At 37.0% G+C, this 17188-nt stretch overlaps 1 protein-coding gene and 1 long non-coding RNA gene across 2 annotated transcripts in view; both read right to left on the reverse strand.

The window, feature by feature from the left end:
* Positions 1-17188, reverse strand: part of Cad86C (Cadherin 86C) — a 151284-nt gene that overhangs the window by 91984 nt on the left and 42112 nt on the right. The window contains exon 2 of the mRNA XM_034970964.2: positions 9781-9873. The gene's annotated coding sequence lies outside the window, so the exon portion shown is untranslated. The remainder of the gene's footprint in view (positions 1-9780; positions 9874-17188) is intronic.
* Positions 12094-16861, reverse strand: LOC138402653 (uncharacterized). The gene is made up of 2 exons (XR_011237012.1): positions 14070-16861; positions 12094-13108 (listed from the first exon to the last, which is right to left on the reverse strand). It is a non-coding gene; the product is annotated as an uncharacterized lncRNA (long non-coding RNA).

Genomic DNA, 17188 nt, shown 5'->3' on the forward strand with positions numbered 1-17188 from the left:
GTAAAATTTTTCTATACTTATCACATGGCAAACGCTTTTACAATTATATTCTCGTTCAACGAGTTGACAAAATAATTTCTAAAAGCAGTTATCATTTTGTTCTCGTAAAGAAAAGTTTAGGTATGACGACTAATATTTCTTTAGTAAAATCGTTTCATTAGTACTGAGCAGCAAAATATATTGCCATACTTTTCCGTCATACAGACTAGATTAACGATAGATAGTGATAGCGGGATATGATGATGGTAATGCTTGTGGTACGCTAATTAGTACACTCGATAACATGCATAAGCAATTTTTTGACTTAGATACATTTTTTAAATAAGAATAGCAAGCAAACGACCAGGCGGTTTACCTAATGTTAAGTGATTACCGCCACCCATGAACGTTTGCAGCACCAGAGGAACCGCCAAAGCGTTGCCGGCCTTTCAGTAATTTGTTGGTCCACCCCTTGAATAACTCCATGTTGTAATCTATTGGGAAGGGAGTTGATTACTCGGTTTGCATGTGAGTGGAAAAAAGGATTTGGCATAACGGGCGGTCGAAGTGCACCAGGCACCCAGGTGGTGAGGGGGAAATTGCTTACGGTGGCTTGCGGTGCGGTTGTAGAAAAATCAGTCAGAAACTCTTTGGCAATGTGGGCCAGTGTATCATCCGGTTTGCACAAAGATGAAAACGTGGAACGAAAGAAGTTGCCTTGTATGGCTTTCGACAGGGACCAGAACGCGTAGAAACCAGGAGGCAATGCAACCAATTCTATCAACGTGCTTGAGTTTTGCCCTGGCAATGGTATTTTTGAGGATCTAGAGCGGGTATTAATTTTTTTTAGATTGGTGGGGGTTTGGGTGGTAGTTGCATTGTGCTGAACACCAGGACTGGTTAAGGTTGGCAGCCCTCTTACAAGTTCTGTTAAACCATTTCCGTGCTCGCTTCCCGGTACGTGTTAAAGAGTTGGGAATGAAGCAACGGCTACAGCACAGATGTTGGGGTCATTTTCAGAAAAACAAAGCTGCCCTCATAGGTATGAGGCGTAGAATTCGGGGTCGGTCCATAGACCATCCCAGTCAGCTGATTTATTGTGCCATACTCTACGGCTACCGGTACCACGCGTACGAACGGATGATGGAAGCTGCACTATGGTCTGTACCAAGCAGTGACCAAAAGTCCCTAGTGGAGCATCGACACTAACTTGGTAGCCGTTAGGGTGAGTGTTGAGGGAAAGATTGAGAACAGAGGTTCAGCGTTTGTGGTCAGCAATATCGGGAAACCTTGTTGGTACAGTAACCAATTGGATAGTCAGGACAAGATTATGCGCACACCTCCCGGTATAATCAGTATCCTACGTGATCGTAGTCATTCCACACGGTGGGAAATAAAGTTACCTAGGATCATCACCTCAGCGGAAGGAATATGCTCCAATACATAGTCCACCGATATTTTGACGCGGTCAAAGAGTCGGTCCGTCTCTACGTTACCGCGCTATAGGATCCGTACAGGCACGCGTAGACTCGGGTTTAACCCCGAAGTCCACGCGTAACCTAAGAAGAGACAGGTCCCCAACCTCTAGGCTGTAGAAGCGTTGACCGCAAATATTCCCCTAATATACACATACACGCCAGCACGTGGCAAAAACACGTGTTGCAGTTTTTAGCCGGGGTAGGTTAGATAAGAAGTATCGTCGGGGGTGAGATTTGGGTTTCAGTTAGAAAGAGTACAGATGGTTTTGCCGTTTCAAGGTGGTGGCGAACGGCATTTAGGTTGGAGTGCAACCCTCTAATGTTGTAAAAGTTCACACAGAGTGTGGAACGAGGCACCGCTGTAGAACGATTCTTTCTTCTACTTTTTGGCATCATGTGTGTATACTATTTGACCGGGTTAGCGAATAATTCAGCAATGGTTGTCTCCTGGTCAAAGACATGGAGTCAGCCGCTCTCGATTACGTTGGTAGAGTATGTTACTGGCACGGGGGACGGAAGGGTCACCAATATATTCCCATCGGGTGCCAATATATCGCGCCTATGAATACGAGAAGGATTAATTAATCTCCACGATGGAACCAATGGCCACAGTAATTACACCATTCGGGAGATGGGAAAGTCTCTCCAGCTCGCAGCCGGAACGCATGGAATGCTTTGCGGCTGGATAGGACTGGAGTGTGGTCCCTAGCCAGGCGACTCAGCCAGGTAGAATCCTACCACGAAGCAGACATACCTTAGAGATTACGCCGTGCGGTATTAAACACAGCGACCCATAAATGGGACTGGCAGCGCCAGAGCCTCGTTAGATAATTGGCAGGGTGCACCACGGACAGGTGAGGTTGACTTTGGCCACTAAGGTGGAATTTGGGCCACTTCCAACCCAAAACAGTAGCTTACAGTGGACCTCTGCCACTAAGCAAGGCAGCTTACACGCTGATCTTATGAGTCTTTGTAGGATAGAAGTCATCCCCAGTTATTATTATCATGTATTTTACGATTCCTTTACCACTGACGATAGTTTTGATTGCAATTCTAATGATTATGATGAGGAAGATCAAGAGGATTAACTTTTTTGTTTTAAATTTTTAACAAAGCAATAGCTAGTTACCATAATTTTGTTTTATTGACTAAACCGGAATAAACGTATAAGGATGTAATACTAAACAAAACATATTCAATATGAACCAGAATAAAATGGCAAGCTATCATTATTTTCATTATTTTGGTTCCGAGTATGCATAGAATATAATTGTAAAGCAATATAGCAATATTTACTGTCTCAACAATGTTACGCGAATAAAATGGTAAGTGTACATTAGTAAATTTAGACAACATGATAATTTTATTAATTTATTAAATTTGAAATATCTTTAATAATATTAAATCTAATTAAAATTTACCAAAACATAACGAAAGCTAAAAAAATTAGCTCTCATTTGAGCCATCTATCTCTATTCTGAGACAATTGCTTTGCGAACAATTGTCAAAAATCAGTTTTTTATTTCTCCTGAATAGTTGAGTTTTTCCGATTACCATTTTATTCGCCGGGGACGGCGATGTATAAGTAGAAAAATAAGTGTCCATCGGCTCAGCTAGAATTCCGAGAACAAAATAATAGGCAACGTAATTTAGACATCAGTAGTATCTCCGTTAGGAATCTGTTTCAGATGAGATAATCAATCCTGACACTGTTAAAGGCTTAGCAAGTTAATGAGAACATTTTAAGTTTCACTAAGCGACAGAAGTTATAAATAAAGATTGTTAAAGTTGCTATACTTAAAGTAAATTAAAGTAAAGGTAACGCAGAAATACAAAACCAAACAAATGTAAGTAGATTACATTTCCATTGTTTTACCACTAAATTTATAGCATTTATCGCTAATAAGCGGTGATAGATAGCCCTTTTCGGGGGGGTCGAGTGTTCTAACTTTTCGGAATTATGTGTGTTTTAAGACTTTTAAGCAATTAAATATCCCCTGCTATAACGGTGAAAGAAACCAACGTGAGGAAACCTGTATCCTTGAGAGTTCTCCATAATGTTCACAAAGATGCGTGAAGTCTGCCAATACTGGATCAGCGTGGCAAACTATGGCCTTAACCCTTCTCAATCTGAGAGGAGACCCGTACTCAGTAGGTACCTAGGACCTAGTGGGTCGGCGATGTGTTGATCATGATGATGGTGATGAAATATATTGGTAGATGTTTTACTTAGAATAAAAATAAATAAGAAACCTTTGACTCGATATCACAATCATAGTCGATAGTTTCTGAAATAACTATTTAACACATCACAATATTCACTTTCTGCTTCCTATATCGAATCTATCAAATCTTATGTAAGTAATTATTATTGCATAAAGTTATTTTACGGTAGTAGTAGGTACCACCATTGCATGATGATGGTGATGACATATATTGGTAGATGTTTTACTTAGAATAAAAATAAATAAGAAACCTTTGACTCGATATCACAATCATAATAGACAGTTTCTGAAATAACTATTTAACACATCACACAATCCACTTTCTGCTTCCTATATTGAATCTATAAATAAAGTTATTTTACAGTAGTAGTAGGTACCACCATTGCAACTAGCAATTATTCCATTTTATAACAAAGTGCCGATAAATTTACTATAATAATTATTAATATTGACGTAACTTTATGTAACGTGTTAACGTCCATGGAGAACAAAATGTCGATCAAAGTTAACAATAACAGCTTTCACTACTGAAACAGAGTGTGGGTGTACAATGTGTTTTGTTTTCCCATTGTAAAAACTTTAGAACACGGGTAATCGATCACTAATTTAATCAATAAGATTTTTCTCTACAATGAAGATGTAAGATTATCTAGTTTGCAGAAAGTAGATTTATCTAGTTTGATATACTTAATAAACTTTAAATTAACTTTAAAAATAATTTTTATTCAATTAAACTTTTACAAGTACTTTTGAATCGTCAAATGCATCTACCACTGGTTCGGAATGCCCTTCCTACCGAGAAGAACCAGCAAGAAAATCGGTGATTGCTCTTTTCAAAGATTTGATATACTTACTTACAATATTGTGCCATACGTAGATTAATTATTGGTCTCGCTACTTATAAAAAAATTGCAGTCCCGCGCATTGCTGGAACGAGCTGGCCTGCAGCTCAAATCCAAATTTAAAAACATTTTGAATACTTTGATAAGATATCAAAGGAGTAGGTACCTATCGAAGTATTTAAAGTAAAAGAATGTTATTCTTTATTTGAGACCATACGGACATGCAAAATACAAATAAATAAATACACGGATAAAATACTTAAAATTTTCTTGAAAGTTTTTGTTAAATACTACAAAAAAACTGTTACACGCTTACGGCGAATTAGTGTAATAAAAAATAAGGGTCATTAGAATCCATGGCCTTTACCGTAACCTTGGGTCTAATTATAAAGCTATGAGCGGCTGAATGATAATGTAAGAAAAAAGTGTCTGCCTGGCTATTAAAGCAACGTAGAATTCTAATCACGTTTGCTCACTCACGTAATATTTATGACGCGTAGTACTTATTTGTTTAAGCTTGGTTGAACTTATAAAAACTGTAGGTATTATTTAGAATCGATTTTGAATCATAATATAAGTAGTATCGAAGAGTCTTTATAGGAGTGTGGCTAGCTAGTTTAGCTTCACTATGAGATAACTAATAACCCGCCCCGACCTCACCCGGGTTGATGTAACCTGTAGCCTGTCTATTTAGAATAATGACCTCAAATGCTGACAAAACTTTTAAATAGATGTAGTGTAGTGGTTCCAGATACCTCCATATAAATAGATACACACAAATTCACAAAATTCGCACTCTTTCTTTATAATATCAGTTCGATTTAAATACTGTACATTTCGGACTAAAAATACCATAAAAACTGCTTTGCTTCAATTAGCTGGTACAAAAAAATAAAAAAAAAACAATGGAACATAAAACTCTCATCTCTTGGTAGTCAAAATATTATCATAGGAATATTGATTGTAAATATTTTAATGATACCAAAACCCCTAAAATTAATCAAATAAATCAACCATAATTTTGAAGGTATAAATTATTGTTTTTTGCATCATCGCTCTTTATTTAAATCTATCTGTGCGATTCAAGATTTATTAATAGGTTTGAGGCCGTTAATTACGGGTCATTTTTGTTTTTTAAACTTGGAAGTTTGATCGATAAGATATTATGGCCTGTTTTTTCTTTAGCGTTTATTTTTTTACATTCTACCCGCAGTTTAAGGGTATATATTTATCACTACCCATACTATAAATACATACGAAACTGTGTTTGTCTATTGGTTTGTCCTTCAATCACCTCACAATGGGGCAGCGGATTGATGTGATTTTTGCATGGGTAATTGGGTGTAGCTAAAGACCTGGAAAGTATCATAAGCTTTTTTTTATCCCGGAAAATCGAAGATTTTTTAAAAACTAAATTCAACTGAAGGAAATCACAACTCACAGTCATCAGTTAGTTATGCTATATTTAGAACTTATGTTCTCCGCACTTGAGGCCTTATTTATTGGATACTTTAAAAATAAATCATTTGCTCAGATGTTTTTAGTATTTTTGAAATGCCTGACTAATAAGAGCTTTTGTGTTGATGGAAATTTATTACAGGAGTTGCAGACGCCAGCTAGTGGAAACGATTTATCGGTAGTAAAGGTTGAAATACGAGTCAGAGGTTTTATAATGAGTAGTCCGGTAAAGACGTACCATTACAATATTAATGGTTCGAAGAGAAAAAAACGTAAAGTGACTTACAAGATAAATTCGGAATCGATGATCTAGCTACTAATATTATAAAGAGGGAAGATTTATTTATTTGTTTGTAATCGATAAACTCTGAAACTACTAAACTAATTTTAATCATTCTTTCACCATTAGAAAGTTACTTTATCCAGAAGTAGGTACATAGGCTTTAAATTATATATGTACCGCGGAAGTCGCAGGTAAAACCCATCGCTCGCTCACTAGTAAGCTCGGGTCTCTATACTCACAATGAGAAGAGCTTAGGTCATAGTCCACCATGCTGGACAAGTATGGATTGGCAGACTTCACACACCTTTCAAAACAGTGTGGAGAAGAAAAACACAAATTTTATTCACGATGTTTTCCTTTACCGTTAAAGCAAGTGATATTTAATTATGAAACGTTAGTAACAATTATATTATTGATAGTGCTTATGTATTCTGCAATAAAGAGTAGACTATTATTAAACTGCAATAATAAACCTATAAATTTATAATTTAATTTATCTTCAAGTAAAAGCGCTATAAGTAAATGTTCTAGAAACCGTTACAATTTGATACTTACATTTTCACCTTATGCTCAAGTAAATTACTCTTGACAGATAAAAATCTTAGTAAGAAAGGACTGTGGCGACCTAATGTCTCAACTTTCTTCTTTAAAGTCACTCCATTATATTCCATTATGCCATTTTAAGCTCCATTGTCGCTCATAAAGGATTTACAGCGTTTTAAAAGTAGGTACATTTTCTTTGACGACTGAGATTAGCCGTCCGTAAGTAATTATCGCTTAAAGCTCTATGTATGAATGGTTCATATAACCTTATTACATCTCATAAAATGGATGATATAGAAATAAACATAAATCAATGATAATAACTTTAATATAAAGTGTGACACCAGAACTATAAAATTATGCAATCAGATCTACCGTTTTCTAATGATCTCGTTCTTATCATGATTCTTACAGTTTATCTACTGCTACCAGATTGCTACATATTTAAAACAAAATTAAAACTTTAACATATTATTCTCGTATATATTATAACCATGACGTAAAATACCGATTTTGAGTAAAGTTAAAGCAGTATTCAAGTCTGTTAATAACATAATAACATATAAAGAAAATGAGAAATTTACACCTCATTTGATTCTGCGGCCTTTGCCTGATGTTTACAATAATAAAAAACTAATAACTATGACAAGTATTGTGATAAAAGGAATATACCTACCTACATAGAAGGGAATGCTTTGCATTTCTCCTTATTATTCTTAAAAGTGTTTGACGTTCGCAAATCAGCACCTGGCCTGTGGAGTCTGTGGAATATCATTTGGTGGACTATGGGTTGCCCTCCTCATTCTAACAGTAGAATACTGGATTTAGTGAGCGGGCGATGGGTTGATGATGATGATAAAAGAACTTCTTCACAATACTTTTAGCACTAAATTATCATAACTGTATTCATTTCATAATTATTTTAGTACCATAAGACCTATTCCACTTCTTAATACGCCGGTAGAGTGTGGAGTACACTATAAAGATATTATGTGTAGTGTAGTGTAATAGGTTTATATTATAAACCCTCTTGGAATGCGCTGATATCGTAAAATCTCTTTGATCACGCCTCGCTAAATATGTTCATTCTCTTCCTACATGTACCTAGTTCCAACAAACGCTAGAACATTAACGGCATGCAAATGTCACCATCGCACGTGTTAAAGGTATGTTCTGATACACAGGTTGTTAAGACAGGCAGGAACGACGAAATTCGCAGCGGAACAAAAGCGACCGCTATAGCTCAATGGATTATCCAGCTGAAGTGGCAATGGACTGTGAATGGTCACTTTGTCACAGAACCGACGGCTGATGGGGCTGATGCGTTGTGGAATGGAAACTATGGACCGATAAACGCAATGCAGGACGACCTTCAGCCCGTTCCAGATCGATGACCTGAAGAAGGTGGCGGGAAGGGGGCGTGTGAGGAGGGCGGAGGACCGTGTTTGATGGCGTGCTCTTGAAAAGGCCTATGTCCAGCAGTGGACGCATACAGGCTAATGGATTGAGTTTGATTGAAGATAGACAATACCACTTCACTGAGACGACTTGTGAGGGGGTGAGTTGCGTAAACTGCACCCTACCTTATAAGCCGTCTCAATAAGGTGACACCTATAATAATTTGGAAATAGATATTTTTTTATAGTCGGTTGATTGAGCGTGCCTCGGGGTATTTGCCTGAGGTTATTACAGTCTACACCGACCAATTCAACACTAAGCTAATTCAATAGTAGTTGTACATTTATCTAAATGTTGCTAACAAGCGCTTGACTGCTATCTTACTTGTTATTACGCAACGATGCTATATAAGATGACGCGAAAGGGTATCGCAGTTTAAAATGCCACTAATAAAATTACCAGTACGTCATTAAAATCTGCTTGTTCTCTTCCAGCCTGTTGGCTCCTATGTCAATTTCATTAATACTGTATCGCTGCTGTAAGCTTATCTAGGCTGTCGAATGTCGTGTTAAGCAATTGACATTGAAACCGTACCTTTAAAGCATTTTGTGTCAACAAAGTAATTTGTTTGTTATTTATCGCCTACTCCGTCGAGATGTATTTCGTCGGGACACTTAAATCGCGAAATTATACGCGGGGCGGCGTGGGTGTGATATGACAATGTGCAAACGCTTATGGTTACTACGTGTACTGAGATATTTCGAAAGCGAGAAATTAAATTTGAATACACATTAACAGTATTACTAATACAAACTTGCACACTGCTTTTACATGGGTTATACACGTTGAATGTATGATTGTGATGTATATATCCTATACCTACGCCGTCTGTACGGATAACCAGCTGCTCGATTGCGGTAGAATGACAGCTACAATGTCACGATCGCAATCACCACTAATTAGTTGACGCTCGCTCACTATTGGCTACAATGCATTATTGCAACAAGAATCGCACAAATTCAGACAATCACAACAATTGAGATTGTTACGAAATCGACCTACCGGTCACCGGATTCATCATAATATGACAAATTATTAATGAAGGTACGAGCAAATTGTACAATTTTCGCGTATCATGTAACATGTCATTTGTATAGGTAATGTTTCCTCATAGTATTACAAATTAATTGTAAGCCATGTTGTCGCCGTTGACGTAACCGCGTTTATACACTTCGACCCTTAATAACAAAATTCTCACTAGGGTCGAAACGCACGAGCAGACGCATGGATAGTACTGTCTTGAAGTAATACCTACAAGGCCTGCAATACTTATCTGCAGGAGGTGTAAGAGCCGCAAGAAGAAAAAATTACCAAATATTTTCAGCAGCATCGGGCTCCCGTAATACTGCGTAAGTAGAGATGTCACACGTTTTTGCAGTATTGAAAAATGTGTAAAAAATATGTCCTCATGGTAAACGAACTCAATGGTTACAACTTACAATACTATAACGCTACAATAAAATTTATCTTTAAGCTTAACTTAAACCAGCGAATAATGCTAAATTAGCTCCCACCTGTTGGCTGCAGCGTGTCTGGCCCGATAAATCTGTCTATCCGATGCTTACACCTCATCCTTTGGAAAGCACTGCCTTTATTTTATCCTCTACCTGCAAAAGAAAACGTGTATCAATCCACATTCATATCTCACGAGTGAAGTTCAATTAAGTTCAATTAGGTTCAATTAGAAGGCAAAATTTCCCGTTTTTGTTAGTCTTCAATTAGCACATAGCTCGAGAATTGGAACAGCGTTCCTCATTAGGAGAGCAGAATGTGGCAAGAGGTAGATCTGAGATAACGCATTACGCATGCGCGAGCCATTGTCTCTGGCTCCGATACCTAGATAATGCGGCGAAAGCTCAGAACCAGTAATGTGCAAAGCTTTCAGTTGTTGCGTCGCCATATGAATCACATATTGCCCATAAATGTAGCAGATGCCTCTTTTAGACTTTTGTTTTGTTATTGGACTAATATTACTTTATTATTATTTTACTAGATGACTATCTTTGATGCCCGCCATTTTATCCACGCCGATTTAGTCTCAACATGATGTATTTACTACTCGGCCTGAAACTGCACGTCCATCGCCTCTAAAAGCAGGGTTCGGACTGAGGCTACTTTGAACGCGAATAATATTATGGTATGAAAAATTATGGCTCGACCTGAGATACCTAAGATGAGGCAGCTCTTCAATTGAGCTGCTTAGATCTGCAGCCGCCTCTAGTGGACACAAAACTTTTTAAAATTCGGTCAAGTGCGAGTCGGACTCGCACAAGAAGGGTTCTATACATATCTATCGTACAAGAAATAGCACTTATAAATGTGTTGTTTATAAGCGGCGATAGAAATACACATTTTGTGAAAATTTCAACTCTCAACCTAAGTGTTACAGTTTACGAGATACAGCACGCTGACAAACAGTCGGAAGGATGGACGTACAGACGGGCGGACGGAAATCGGAGTACAGAACCCTTAAATTAACTAGGTAGTAGGTACAACTTTTGAATAACCAAACATTAACGAATTGCCATTTGTTTTCTACCTACTTTGCATTAAGTATAAATCATGAACAAGAGTAAATTACACTTATTATAAAGTAAGGCACATTTACAATTTTGAAAGTAACAAGTATAACAACGTTCGGTATCTTAATTCAGATCAAAGCAACAGTTGTCTCGGATCATTTTGAACCACTTTGAATGAAAATTCCAGTCAGCCAGTAGTAATGTAATATCAACACAATCTTTTGTAGCGTGTCGTGACTTAGCTTATACCTACTATGTAATTGTGAGTGTTAATGTTAGGTACAGCGCACGTGCCGGGGGAGTGCGTACTCGTACCATTCGCCCGCCAACGCTTGCATATCTTATACCTAACTTAAGAATAAAATAATGTTAATAAGCTACTGCAGCTATACAAATGCAACACATTTTATTTGCTACTAGATGAAAATCAACAATCATAAATCAACTATCTATCTAAACTTTGTTTGTTTGTTTGTACCCGTCAGTTATTGTCATTCCGTTAAAACCGATAAAACATAATGAAATTTTTGCATTGAAAGTAAAAATTATACCTACCGGTTCAAATTCGGTCAACTTAGTAATACCCATAGCTTTTTTACGCAAACAATTTGCTTTACAGGAGACCTATTTATATATCGGAAAAACGGTCTTGTTATTATTTTTTAAAAGGGCAGAACCGTTGATCTCACGTGGATCACCAGTTCTGCCGTCACTATCCGTAATAGAAGCCCAGAGAAAAACTACTCAAAAACTATTCCGAACACCTAAAACTTATTTAATTGTAAGCTGCTATCAATTTGACCCTAACCCGTTCGTATGACATCGCTACCAGCGAATCTAAAAGAAACAACTAAAGAAACTAAAACAAAGAACTAAAACTGATTTGAAAAGGTAGGTAGGTAGATTTATTAAACACCGAAGGTAGTTCACAAAACCACCCAATCACATCACAATTTTAATTTGTTAAGAAAACCGAACGATGGTAGATGTAGGTAGTAAATTAATTTAACACTGAAGGTAATTTACAAAACATTACGATTATAATTACTCAAGTCTTCCAAACACCGGACTAAGATCGTTTCGATCGATCGTCGATCGTTCATTTGATTTAAATTTTGCTTTATTATTTTTCCTTGAGATATCCGGAACCATGGATTCCGGATCTCTCTTACGGAACAAATAATTGTAAGGAAACACTAGTTCCTGCGATAACTTTACTACCTACCCGCTTAGAATTCTGGGTATAATTTACTACTGGATTTTGCACACAAATACCAACATTTTTAGCGTTATGATTTTATTATAGAACCGTTAAATGAATCTACCACTGGTTCGGAATGCCTTTCCTACCGAGAAGAACCAGCAAGAAACTCAGCGGTTGGTCTTTTCAAATATTCGATTTACAATATTATTGTCATGAATGCAAGCAACCGCAATCTCGAGCAATACTAGATTTTCACAATGACTTTATCACGATCACAATAATGAGTTGAACGAAACATTGTGATTTTGGCTTCAATGATTATAGTTACTCACTGAGATTAATCACAATTCAAAATCACTGAGCAAACACTCTTTAAATCTAATTTATTTTCACAATCACTTTATTACGACAATAAATAGTCAAAGGAAACATTGCTTTTGATTTTAGCTTCAAGGATTGCGGCAACTCACATTAAACACAACTCAAAACTACTTTGTAAGTACTATTTAGAGCTAATAAGACCTAGCCAACACAGAGTCGTCTATTTTCTATTTTGGCACTAAAATTGGGCAGAGTTTTCTTCAACTAGCCTTCCCTAGCGCGAGCCGAAAAATTAATCCTAAATTCTCACTGATCGAAACGCGTCCAAGCAAACAACGTCCCACCATTTTCTCGCTTTGCGTGACGACAGTCATACTCAGCTCCCATTGGCCGGACCGCATTGCACGCGTTTCGATTGGCTCTTGTTTGGATAGTAACAAACAATTTGAATGCTTATTTAGTAACAAATAAGTAAACTAAGCTTAGAACGGATCTAAACAGCTTCTTAAATTATCTCAATATTTTAACATTGATTCTCCAGCAATCTGAACAGCAAAACATTTACACAAAAACAAATAGGAAACAAAACGAGTACCTACTTACTTCAAAGCATACAAAGATTCGTTTAGAAACAAGTAAAATATTAGTTTATAAATAACTTAAATTGTAGAATTTGATCAGTAACAATGGATTTATAAAAAAGATAAGTTTATTGAATGCCGGTGAAGTCTCCGCGGCGACACGGCCATTCTGCGGGCGATGCGTGCTCTGCAGCGCTTTTCTCCCGGTTCAGTTCTGTAGACAAAAATTTAGTTTTGAAGCTAGGCACTTCCACAGTAAACCTAGACCTATAGATTCTTATTGTCTTATTTATTTAGAAGCAATATTTTTGCAATGTAGGTTTTTCCTTAGACCAAGGAGAACTCTAAGTGTTGAAAAACTTAGTTCATATTTAAACTGTAAAGACGTTGTTATTTCATACTGCTCGTTCTACGCGAAAACAGATCAAAGTAAATTCATTTGTGTTTATCTGCTCATTACCCAGACAACAGTGGAATAAATGATAAAGTTATTATTTACACATAGCACATGGCATTAGTTGAGTGAATAAATTATTTTTATGTAATGTGTAACTGGTCATTCCACATGACAACAGTTAAGTAAATAGATTATTTCATAGTTTGTAACTGCTCATTCCACATGACAACAGTCAACTGTCATTTTCATATTATGTTTAGCTGCTCATTCCACATGACAACAGCTTTTAGTTTTCTTTTTAACACACAAGACACTGCTCATAATTTTCATATGAATACAGTTATATGTAGTGTTAAGTGACAGGATGTGAGGGGGACAGGTCCACGAAGAAGGCTCTAAAAGAAGGAAGAATGGATAGGAAGTTGGGAAGGTCGATGCTGTGCCTCTGAGCGGTCCTGAGCGCCGTGTATCACAGGGGACCATAATTCTTTTCGGATAGGATTAACCATTGAACGGCTCCACACGTCAATAGTTATTTTAAATATATTGGTCGTTGATCGGCTCCACACGTCAACGTACATCTTTTGTTTTATTTTTCATTTTGTTTTTCAGTCAAAGTCAAAGTCAACGTCAAAATGGAATGTCAATTTCATCATTATTAATTTTTTTTTTTCTTCTTTTTTTCTTTTCTTTTCTTTTCTTTTTGTTTGCCATGTGATATGAGTAATAAGATGAGTAAGAACAAGAGTTTGAGAAAGATAGTAAATTATACAGTCACCGGGCATAAGATCCAAGCTTGCTTTGGTCATCGCGTAGGTCTTCCACCCAGCACAACCACTAGTGACACAACTAAGCTGGTTGCTGTTGATAATCTTGTGGCGACATGGCCGCCTGAAGGGTTGCGCTTGGATACAGCACATGAGAGAACTCTGTAAAACTTACAAGGCTCATTATATTAGAGGCCAAGCGAGGCCTTATTTCCGTGGTTATTATTAAGCGAGAATTTATTATTATTAACAAACTAAATCTGAAACCAAGCGAGGCCTGGTTTTTGCTGTTGCTAAGTAAGGACTATTAATAAAGAAGTCCTATTGTTTTAAATTAACGCTCGCCCATCCTGTAGTCTATACTCGAAGTTTTCAAGACACGCCCAGCGTAGAAGACCTTGATTGGACTCCTACAGTGCTTTGCAGTCAGTTAGGTACCTATTACCGTGAACTTACGCCCATGAATCCAAAGTGTTGAAGAACCTCAGGTACAGCAGATTTTCAGCGTTAGTAATCACATGCATCGACCATTGTCGACTTTGAATTAGTCGAAGTCCGGAAGCTGCGCTTCCGACATGGATGTGAAATTCAATAGCTTACCTTTTTAATTTTAATATTTTAAACGCTGGTAAGGGGTTGAAGTAATTTCTTTTTAATCAAGTTAGAGAAGAGCAATAAATATTAGGAAATATCTGGCCTAGGAAATAATGAGGTATCAAACAAAGGGGCCATAAGTACTTCAATCTTTTGGAACTAAAAGCATTAAATTATCCATCTAATGAACTACCACGATATTTTAATAGTGATCAGAGGAAAGATAACCATTGGTACTAAGTGAAACAAATCCATCATAAACTAACGATTTTTCATTTCTAAACGATTTAGTGAGATAACTTTTAGTTGTAGTAATATAATCGCACACACACTCACGTACTCCCACGTTACCGTCCGAGTCGTAAAAAGGCAGGAAGACTCGGTTATCTTCACTTTGTCACCTAGTTGGCGCATGTCTGGAACGGCGGTGGTGGCAGGACAGCAGGGTTACTCGTATTCTGCATGATTCGCGCAGGCGTTTTCCGACCATGCGCACCACCAGGTAGTACCTCAGGATTCACTTCGTTAAAGCCAGGTTCTGTAACATACTGAGCGGCAGAAAGGGATCGCTGGAGCGATCCCACTTCTGATATCGGAAAAACGGTCTTGTTATTATTTTTTAAAAGGGCAGAACCGTTGATCTCACGTGGATCACCAGTTCTGCCGTCACTATCCGTAATAGAAGCCCAGAGAAAAACTACTCAAAAACTATTCCGAACACCTAAAACTTATTTAATTGTAAGCTGCTATCAATTTGACCCTAACCCGTTCGTATGACATCGCTACCAGCGAATCTAAAAGAAACAACTAAAGAAACTAAAACAAAGAACTAAAACTGATTTGAAAAGGTAGGTAGGTAGATTTATTAAACACCGAAGGTAGTTCACAAAACCACCCAATCACATCACAATTTTAATTTGTTAAGAAAACCGAACGATGGTAGATGTAGGTAGTAAATTAATTTAACACTGAAGGTAATTTACAAAACATTACGATTATAATTACTCAAGTCTTCCAAACACCGGACTAAGATCGTTTCGATCGATCGTCGATCGTTCATTTGATTTAAATTTTGCTTTATTATTTTTCCTTGAGATATCCGGAACCATGGATTCCGGATCTCTCTTACGGAACAAATAATTGTAAGGAAACACTAGTTCCTGCGATAACTTTACTACCTACCCGCTTAGAATTCTGGGTATAATTTACTACTGGATTTTGCACACAAATACCAACATTTTTAGCGTTATGATTTTATTATAGAACCGTTAAATGAATCTACCACTGGTTCGGAATGCCTTCCTACCGAGAAGAACCAGCAAGAAACTCAGCGGTTGGTCTTTTCAAATATTCGATTTACAATATTATTGTCATGAATGCAAGCAACCGCAATCTCGAGCAATACTAGATTTTCACAATGACTTTATCACGATCACAATAATGAGTTGAACGAAACATTGTGATTTTGGCTTCAATGATTATAGTTACTCACTGAGATTAATCACAATTCAAAATCACTGAGCAAACACTCTTTAAATCTAATTTATTTTCACAATCACTTTATTACGACAATAAATAGTCAAAGGAAACATTGCTTTTGATTTTAGCTTCAAGGATTGCGGCAACTCACATTAAACACAACTCAAAACTACTTTGTAAGTACTATTTAGAGCTAATAAGACCTAGCCAACACAGAGTCGTCTATTTTCTATTTTGGCACTAAAATTGGGCAGAGTTTTCTTCAACTAGCCTTCCCTAGCGCGAGCCGAAAAATTAATCCTAAATTCTCACTGATCGAAACGCGTCCAAGCAAACAACGTCCCACCATTTTCTCGCTTTGCGTGACGACAGTCATACTCAGCTCCCATTGGCCGGACCGCATTGCACGCGTTTCGATTGGCTCTTGTTTGGATAGTAACAAACAATTTGAATGCTTATTTAGTAACAAATAAGTAAACTAAGCTTAGAACGGATCTAAACAGCTTCTTAAATTATCTCAATATTTTAACATTGATTCTCCAGCAATCTGAACAGCAAAACATTTACACAAAAACAAATAGGAAACAAAACGAGTACCTACTTACTTCAAAGCATACAAAGATTCGTTTAGAAACAAGTAAAATATTAGTTTATAAATAACTTAAATTGTAGAATTTGATCAGTAACAATGGATTTATAAAAAAGATAAGTTTATTGAATGCCGGTGAAGTCTCCGCGGCGACATATACTTCAATGCAACAGACAAAGATAAATTAACTAACAAGTGCACAAGATCTCATATCAAAGTCTTAAATCTCACAAGATTTGTTTTTTAATTATTCGCGGTGGAATTTTTACGAGACATTTTAGGCTCATTTTTGGCGCAGCGGATCAGCCTATAGCTGTCCAGCGCGGATATGCAGCCAGTATTCTTGGCACCATTCCACGCGGGCATGATTTGTATAGTATTTAGACAAGGCTAGCTTTGAGTTTCATTGTAATATTTTCAATTTAAAAAAAATATTTAAAGCGTTAATGTACACAATCCTTTACAGAT

This window comes from Maniola hyperantus, chromosome 8 (genome assembly GCF_902806685.2).
Source record: "Maniola hyperantus chromosome 8, iAphHyp1.2, whole genome shotgun sequence".
Classification (NCBI taxonomy): Eukaryota; Metazoa; Arthropoda; class Insecta; order Lepidoptera; family Nymphalidae; genus Maniola; species Maniola hyperantus.